Raw genomic sequence first — 8591 nt, forward strand, 5'->3', positions numbered from 1 at the left:
CTCTGTGGTTACCAGGCATCTGAAGACTTACCTTTTTTTTTTTTTAAAGGATATGTAATATATCATGTTTACGTAGTCCATAAGTTAAATGCAGGTGGGCTCATAAAACACAAGCATTAAAAATAAAAATGCAATCTGCACTGAATTATGCACTTAAAACTGGTGGAGATAGTTAACTTTATGATACATGTAGTTTACAATAACTAATAGAGAGAGAGAGAAAGAGGGAGAGAGAGAGGGAGTGTGTGTGTGTGTGTGTGTGTGTGTGTGTGTGTGTGTGTGTTAGAGAGAGTACTAGAGAAAGAGAAAGAGAGAGTCCAAACATTAAAATACAAGTAGCAAGCTGAATGGCAGGATTTTGTTGTTTTCTTTTGTGGTGCTAGGGATTAAATTCATGCCAAACAAAAGCTCCACCACTGAGCTGGACCCCCAACCTCAAAGTTGACAAGTTGAAAATAGAAAATGTAAGAGTACAAACTTAAGGTAGAAGATGGGCTAAGCTATCTTAGCCTACCTGAAGGATAAATGTAGTTAATAACTGTGATATACTATATTACATAAGGAATAAAGTAATCATTAAAATTGAGCATAGCTCAACGCTCACATGTATAATCCTAGCTACTGGGAAACTGAGATCTGAGGATTGAGTTTCAAAGCCAGCCAAGGCAGGAATAATATCTTTATGACTCTTATCTACAATTAACCAACCAAAGGGCAGAAGTAGAGGTATGGTTCAGGTGTTGGGGAGGCCTGACCTTTTTCTTTTCTTTTCTCTTCTTTTCTTTTCTTTTTGTCGGTTGTGGGGCTTGAACTCTGGGCCTGGGTGCTGTCCCTCAGCTCTTCAGCTCAAGGCTAGTGCTCTACCACTTAAGCGCCAGTGCCACTTCCTGTTTTCAGAGTTTCACGGACTTTCCTGCTGAGACTGGCTTTGAACCGCGATCCTCAAACCTCAGCCTCCCGAATAGCTAGGATTACAGGCATAAGCCACCAGCACCTGGCAGAGGGCTAGCTTTGAGTGAAATGCTTTGCAAAAACTTGAGGCCTGAGTTCAAGTCCCAGTTTAGGCATACACACAAACACACATTAAAAAAACCTAATCATAGAATAAAGGTGAGCATGTGTGCCAGGTGCTGGTGGCTCATGTCTGTAAGTCTAGTTACTCAGGAGGCTGAGAGCTAAAGATCCCAGTATGAAGCCAACTCTGGAAGGAAAGTTCATGAGACTCTTAACTCCAGTTAACCACCAAAAAGCCAATAGCAGTGCTCTGGATCAGGTGGTAAAGCTCCAGCCTAGAGTAAAAAAAAGAAGATAAGCGACAGTGTCCAGGCCCTGAGTTTAAAAAAAAGCTAAATCCTTAAGAGGAAATTGAAAATTCAGAAGGAATTGAATATATAGCTAAGTGCTATGTTAACTAGAGACTAATTCTTACTTATATATGCTCTGCCCGTGGAAGGAAAATACATAGTTGAAAATGTAAACGCAGCCTTTTCCCATTATTTACAAATCAGAATGTGCCAGGGACATACAATTCCAGCTAAATAGATGACGTAAGGAACAAAGGAAGGAAATGGGCAGCTTTGGCAGGACTTCTCTTAGGAGCACATCCACAGGGAAAAGAAAACTCTGGAGGCAAACCCTCCCCACTCAAACCCTTTCTAAAATCTTCCCCATTGTTTATCACAGTATTGCTTAGGCATTCTTACTTCCAAAAAAACACACTTTTATATGTAATACATTGAGAAATACCTGTAGGGACTTAGAAAATCCATCATCATAATGGTGATAATAGCTAGCATTTGCCAGTATTTATATACCATTTAAGTCCATTTTCTGTTGCTATATCAAAATACTGGAGATGGCAAATTTATGAAGAATAAAAGTTTATTTAGCTCATATATCTCCAGACTGGAATACAGTTGTTTTTTTTTTTTAAAGACACAGCCAACAAGCATTTGAAAAAGACTTAACATTACAAATTGCCAGGGAAATAAAAATCAAAACCACAATGAAGTCGAGTGTCAGTGGTGTAAAATTTAAAGTCACCTAAAACATCAGTTATGATTCTCATGATCCTCCACACACAGCTGCCTCCCCCAATTCTCCACTTATGAAGAATCTTTGAGAAGGAAGCCTGAGCAGAATGTTTGCCAAGGCCCTCTTACTCGGAGTCTGAGCAGATTCCAACTCAATATCCAAGAGAGATTGCAATTGAGCTGCCAAGCATTTCTGAAGTGGCTGAGAAGATCTAGAATCATTAACACATTCAAGTAAATATCAGGGAAATGAGAAAGGTCTACGTGCAAGAAAGCAGTCATTCTTATTCTGGATTCTGGTGCTATCACCACCTACGTCAGAATTAGAATAGTAATGACTAGGTACACACCTGAATAGGCCTCTTAGGTACTGAGAACGCAGTCCTTCAAACTCTAAGGATGCCCACCATTAGGAAGAGTAGGTCCTTTGCATTCCATTTCCAAGACCAGAGTCTCTCTGAGTTGGTTATGGTCATAATTAACCATTGCATGGGATATTTACTTTCCTAAATATTATTAAGCTGGCACTGTCTTAGTCCATTAAGGCAGCTATAATAAAATTCTAGAGGTTAAATAGATTATTTAAAAAAAAAAACTAGCTGGGTGCCAGTGGCTCACATCTATAATCTTAGCTACTCGGGAGGCTGAGATCTGAGGATCACGGTTCAAAGCCAGCCTGGGCAGGAAAGTCCGTGAGACTCTGATCTCCAATTAACCACCAGAAAACCAGAAGTGGCACTGTGGCTGAAATGGTAGAGCACTCACCTTGAGCTGAAGAGCTGAGGGACAGCGCTCAGGCCCAGAGTTCAAGCCCCCTGACCAACAAAAAAGCAAAAACAAAAAATACACAGAAATAACTCTGCATAGTTCTGGAAACTGAGAAGGCTGAGGTCAAGACAATGGCAGGTTTGGAAGGTGGTGAGGGTTTCCTGGTGCATAATCTGTGCCTTTGGTTTCCTGGTTCATGAGCTATGCTTGTTAGCCTTTTTTGTTTTTGTCGGTCATGGGGCTTGAACTCTGGGCCTGAGCGCTGTCCCTCAGCTCTTCAGCTCAAGGCTAGCGCTCTACCACTTGAGCTATAGCACCACTTCCGGTTTTCTGGTGGTTTATTAGAGATAAGAGTTTCACGGACTTTCCTGCCCGGGCTGGCTTTGAACTGTGATCCTCAGATCTCAGCCTCCTGAGTAGCTAGGATTACAGGCATGAGCCACGGGCGCCTAGCTAGCCGTTTCTTTACATGGTGGAAGGACCAAACAAGCTCTCTTGGGTAATTTCTTAAAGTACTTATCCCATTCATGGCCTGGAGAGTAGACTCCCATGACAATCATCTACATAAAGACCCTATCTCTTGTGCTCACTTTGGCAGCACATATGCTAAAATTGGAACAATATAGAGAAGATTAGCATGGCCCCTGCGAAAGGATGACAAAGACCCAACCTTTTAATACTATCACCTTTGGGAGTAAGATCTCAATATAGAGATGGGGAAGAAGGTGCAAACATCTTTTGTAGACCATAGCCACTTCTCTGTCAATAGATACTCTTAGTAACTAGCTTTGAACTTCAAGCTTCACTTAGCTGGTGCTCTAACACTTGAACCATGCCTCTGGTCAGCTTTTGGCTGGTTGTTTTGTTTTCTTGTGTTTGTTTTTATTTTGCCAGTCCTGGAATTTGAACTCAGGGCCTAGGCACTGTCCCTAAACTTCTTTTGTTTAAGGCTAGCACTCTACCACTTGAGCTACAGCTTCATTTCCACCTTTTGTTGGGTCACTGGAAATTCTGGTGGCTGATTGCACAGACTTTCCTGACCAGGCTAACTTCAAACTGCTATCCTCAGATCTCACCCTCCTGAATTGTTAGGATGACAGATGTGAGCCCAGCTAAATTTAAATCATTTTTTTTTTTTTTGTCGGTCGTGGGGCTTGAACTCTGGGCCTGGGCACAGCTCTTCAGCTCAAGGCGAGCGCTCTACCACTTGAGCTACAGTGCCACTTCCGGTTTTCTGGTGGTTTATTGGAGATAGGAGTCTCACGTTCTCTCCTGCCCGGGCTGGCTTTGAACCTCGATCCTCAGATCTCAGCCTCCTGAGTAGCTAGGATTACAGGCGTGAGCCACCAGCGCCCGGCTAATTTAAATCATTTTTAAAATAACCTTTCCTTTCAGATCATTCCAAATCATCACTGCTTCCCTTGATAGGAATGATTGAGAAGTGACTGGCCAGTAGCTTAAGCTGCTTTGCAAGGGAGCTAGCAAGGCTACTGTGGAAGAACTCTAGAATGACCGCATTTGGGAAGATGCGTCATGCGCGGGAACACAGGGGTGGTAATTTCTGCATTTGCAAGCTGTGACTCATGGCAAAGCTGCTGTGCTGTAGGGTTAGACTCAGCTCTGGGTTGGATGTTTTCCCTAGGCAGAGTCACCCAACAGGATGGGGGAGCTTATTAATCCTCAACAGGGTGTGATTATCCTTGCCACCCCAAGCCATCCAGGAGCACAAGTACCCTGCTGCAATTCTCAGGCCGGGACACGTGCACGTGCAGCAGGACTTGTACAGAAATGGGAATGGAGAGGGGCTCTCCAGATGCCAGTCCCCTCCCCTGATCACTGCTCACAGCAAGAGAAGTCGCTTTATCCAAGGAGGGAAGGGCACTGGACTGGGGTGATGGCAGAGAGGGCAGAGACCAGAGGCAGGATGGGCAAGGATGGCCTTAGAATAGTCTTGTCCGCCAGTCCTTGGTATCACAGATAAGAGGAAACGTAACCATGCCTATGCCTCCAGGCATGTTGGCAAAACAAATCGGTCACTTGAGGGTGATGGTTGCTAGAAGATTCTGCTTCCCTAGTCTATGACGCTGAGCTCTGACTTTGAAGAGAGCTTTGCCTCCATTCTGTTTGTTTTGAGTCAGAAATTTTTTAGATAGTATGGTCTGGCCTTGAACTCACACTCTTCCCAGAGCCTCTGACTTTCAAGTGCTGGGATTACAGACAGGTACCACCATACCTGTCCCTGCTTCTGTTTTGGAGGACCAAGCAGAGGTACAAGGAAAAGGAAGACATCCCCCCACCTCACCCCTAAAAACGTATGAAGTAACCATAGTTCTGACAAATGTTAAAGACCTGATGTTGTTTTGGAAGAGCCATGGAGGTGCCCTGTGAACTAGATAGATACCTCTCAAATTCCTCCCCTTCCACTCTGATTCCAGTGCAGTGGAGGCGACTGGATATACATATGCCAAATAAAAATCTACAAATAAGCCAGGCGCCGGTGGCTCACGCCTGTAATCCTAGCTACTCTGGAGGCTGAGATCTGAGAATCAACCTGGCAAGAAAGCTCATGAGAATCTTATCTCCAATTAACCACCAGAAAACAGGAAGTGGTGCCAATGCGAAAGTGATAGAGTGCTCGCCTTGAGCTAAAGAGTCGGGGGGGGGGGGGGGGACTGGGGGGGGCTCAGTGGTAGAGTGCTTGCCTTGCATGCCTGAGGCCTTGTGGCTCAAGTGGTAGAGTGCTAGCCTTGAGCTGAAAAGCTGAGGGACAGTGCCCAGGCCCAGAGTTCAGGCCCCACGACCGGACCCCACCCCCCCAAAAAATAAAATAAAAATAAAGAGTGCAGGGACAACACCCAAGCCCAGAGTTCAAGCCCCACTACCAACCAACAACAACAACAAAAATCTACAAATGAGCAATAAGAAATACAGTGATAGTCAAGCTGGACTTCCTGCCTAGAGCATGCCCTATATAACCTCTTCCTGTCCAGCCCCAGATGGCTGACAGCAGGGCTAAATGCTGGAAGATGTGAGGTTGAATGCAGGGCATGGAGGGCAGGAGAGCAGCAGCACAATCTAGCTGAAAGTTTAGGAGTTAGTTATAAAAAGATTGGAAGCCAGGTGCTGGTGGCTCACACCTGTAATCCTAGCTACTCATGAGGTTGAGATTTGAGGATTGTGGTTCAAAACCAGGCAGAAAAGTCCATGAGACTTTCATCTCCAATTAACTAGCAAAAAACAATTTTTTTAAGCCAAGTGTCAGTGGCCAAACCTGTAATCCTAGCTACTCAGGAGGCTGAGAGCTGAGGGTTGTGGTTCAAATCCAGCCTGGGCAGAAAAGTCCATGAGACTCTTACCTCTAATTAACCACCAGAAAACTGGAAGTGGCGCTGAGGCTCAAGTGGTAGAGTGCTAGCCTTGAGCTGAAGAGCTGAGGGACAGCGCCCAGGCACAGAGTTCAAGCCCCAAGCCCAACAAAAAAATTAATTAATGAATTAATTAAAAATAAAATTTAAAGCCAGAAGTAAAGCTATGGCTCTAGTGGTAGAGCACTTAGCAATATAGCCCAGACCCTGAGTTCCAGCCCTAGGACCAGCACAAAGATGAGGGAGGGGGGAATTTTTTTTTTTTTTTTTTTTTGTGCTAGTCCTAGGGCTTAAACTCAGGGGCTAGGAGCTGTCCCCTGAGTTTCTTTTGCTCACAATTAGTGCTCTACCGCTTTAGCTACTGCTCCCCTTCCATTTGTGTGTGTGTGTGTGTGTGTGTGTGTGTGTTGGTGGTTAATTGGAGATAATAAGAGTCTTACAGACTTTCCTGCCCCAGCTGTTTTTGATCCCTAGATCTCAGCGTCCTGAGCCGCTAGGATTACAGGTGGGAGCCAATGGCATCTGGGCGCTGTCCCTCAGCTCTTCAGCTCAAGGCTAGCGCTCTACTACTTGAACCACAGTGCCACTTGCAGCTTTTTTCTGCTTATATGGTGCTGAGGAATCGAACTCAGGGCTTCATGCATGCAAGGCAAGCGCTCTACCACTGAGCCACCTTCCCAAACCTAAATGTACTATTTTATAACTAGAGAAAAACTTGAAACCCTATCTTAAGTTTGCTGTTAGAGAGAAAAAATCTTTTTTTTTTGGGGGGGGGTCCGGTCGTGGGACCTGAACTCTGGGCCTGGGCGCTGTCCCTCAGCTCTTCAGCTCAAAGCTAACGCTCTACCACTTGAGCCACAGTGCCACTTCTGGCTTTTTTCTTTTTGCTTATGTGGTGCTGAGGAATTGAACCCAGGGCCTCAGGCATGCAAGGCAAGCGCTCTACCACTGAGCCACCTTCCCAGCCCGAGAAAAAGTCTTATAGTCTGTTTAGCACTGTAATAACAGAATTCTGCAGACTGAGTAATTTATAAAGAGTAGAAATGTATTTCTCATAATTCTAGATGCTGAGAAGCCCAAGATTCGGGTACTGGCTTCTGATGAAGGTCTTCAGCAAAACGTTGGGCAAATGAGAGCTACTCTCTTCCTAAAGCCACTTCGTAAGATCCCCTAGTCCAATTGATGGGGAAGAAGCCTTCATGTTCAGATCACCTCTGAGACAGGGTCTTGCTGTGTATTCCAGGCTGACCTGGAACTTGTCCTCCTCCTGTCTCAGCCTCTCAATGACTGGGATTTCAGGCATGCACCCACACTTCTAGTTATATCACGTTGATAAACCTAAATGTTGGCATCCACAGTAGTCAAACCATAGCATCAAGGGTAGAGAATTGATGGTTCATGTACTCATTACAGAATAGATTCCTCCCTGTCCATAGTTTTGCTAGAGAAAGAGTCTAAAGAGGGTTAAGGGTGCAAACTGGGGTAAAAGTGTTGGTGAGGAGAGAGTCAGAGGAGTACAGCTTATAGAATTAGAATGTCTATGACTGGAGAAGAAAGACATGGTAAATGTAAATGTGGTAATTTATAAGTACAGACACAGGAGGCTACGGATGGTCGTGACTGACAGTCTTGTTCTGCACTTGATCCAGCAAGGCTGTCTTGCAGAGGGGGAGATTTTGTACAGCCACCATGAATGATAAAGAGGACACCGACACATCACTGCATTGCCAAGTGGTACCTAGTGTCTGGTGTGGCTGAAGGTGCATCTCTTCTAATGGACCTAGCTTGTGTCTCCCCCCAGTATAGCAGATGCATTCAGGGTTCTGTCATGAGGTTTTTAGCACATTTGTGCCTTGCTCTAGATGCTCCTGAGCTATTCCCAGTGTGAATTCCACTCCTCCTCTGTGGATAGAAATACCACTCTCTATTCTGTAAGGCCCATCTAAGGTTTCTCTATTCACTTAGTCAGATAGGAATGAATTCAATTTCCAGCTGGTTTCTCAGAACTCCATGTTCTCTGTGTTTGAGAACTTGTTAAGGCCCCCATATGCCTTTTTTCTTTGGAACCTGTGACATCTGATCTTGCTGGAGTCATTTCAGGACAGAGAGCTTGTCTTAAGTCTGACTTCCTGATGATTTTTGATTGGAAGCCAGTATTATGTTCAGTCTGAGTGTGAGTGTACACGTGCTTCCTTGACTTCTGCTCGGAGAGGTTTAATTTACTGGAGGGGAAACACCTGTATTCCCTGTTTGGAAAAATGTCTGCTTAATGGCAACTTTCCCGGATATTACCCTCTTGACAATGAAAGTTCCAATGGAAGCAGATCTCACTGTAGCCCATTTCATATGTAGATATAATCAGCCATTTGACCAGCTATTTGGAAATGGCTGAGTCCTCCAATAGCTTTATCCTCACCTTACCCAT

General features: G+C 44.6%; 1 non-coding gene across 1 annotated transcript; it reads left to right on the forward strand.

The window, feature by feature from the left end:
* The first annotated feature begins 3383 nt into the window (after positions 1–3383).
* Positions 3384–3491, forward strand: LOC122109765. Its single transcript, XR_006147741.1, has one exon. It is a non-coding gene; the product is annotated as a U6 spliceosomal RNA (small nuclear RNA).
* The last annotated feature ends 5100 nt before the right edge of the window (positions 3492–8591 follow it).

This window comes from Dipodomys spectabilis, unplaced genomic scaffold (genome assembly GCF_019054845.1).
Source record: "Dipodomys spectabilis isolate Male_0828 unplaced genomic scaffold, ASM1905484v1 ptg000069l, whole genome shotgun sequence".
In the NCBI taxonomy this organism is placed as follows: Eukaryota; Metazoa; Chordata; class Mammalia; order Rodentia; family Heteromyidae; genus Dipodomys; species Dipodomys spectabilis.